Here is a 518-nt window from a genome sequence, read left to right on the forward strand (position 1 = left end):
GACAGTGGTGCAGGCGTCAGTGGTGATGCAGGCGGCGACTCTGGTGGACTCGTCCGATGGCGGTGCGGCGCGTCCGATGGCGGTGTCAGCGAAGCTCGGGGACGTTGAGGGCGAGCGGAGTGACAACGTTGAAGCTTGGATGAGCTACGGCTCTGGCGGAGTTTGGGCGTCCTCGGTGGCGACTCTGATGAGGGATAGAAGAGGCGAGGTTATGTCAAAACGAAGCACAAGGTCGAGGGAAACCGATGGACATATCGAGGTGCCGTGGGAGAAATCACCGGTGTTGGAAACAACAGCGGAGGGGATTGGCTCTGGTGGAGATTGGGACGATGTGGACGCACACTAGAGAGGGTTTTGGCGAGGGGTTTTTGAGGGGGTCGAACGAGAGGGGTCGTGGGTACTTATATGACATGAGTCTTGGAAAGGGGGCGAGCGCTCGGGATAGAATCACAAGGTTGAACGGCGGCCGTGGCATCGTGCGCGTGTAGGATTCGGCGAGCGACTTGCGGAGGAGGAAG

Source organism: Triticum dicoccoides, chromosome 4B (assembly GCF_002162155.2).
Source record: "Triticum dicoccoides isolate Atlit2015 ecotype Zavitan chromosome 4B, WEW_v2.0, whole genome shotgun sequence".
Taxonomy (NCBI): domain Eukaryota; kingdom Viridiplantae; phylum Streptophyta; class Magnoliopsida; order Poales; family Poaceae; genus Triticum; species Triticum dicoccoides.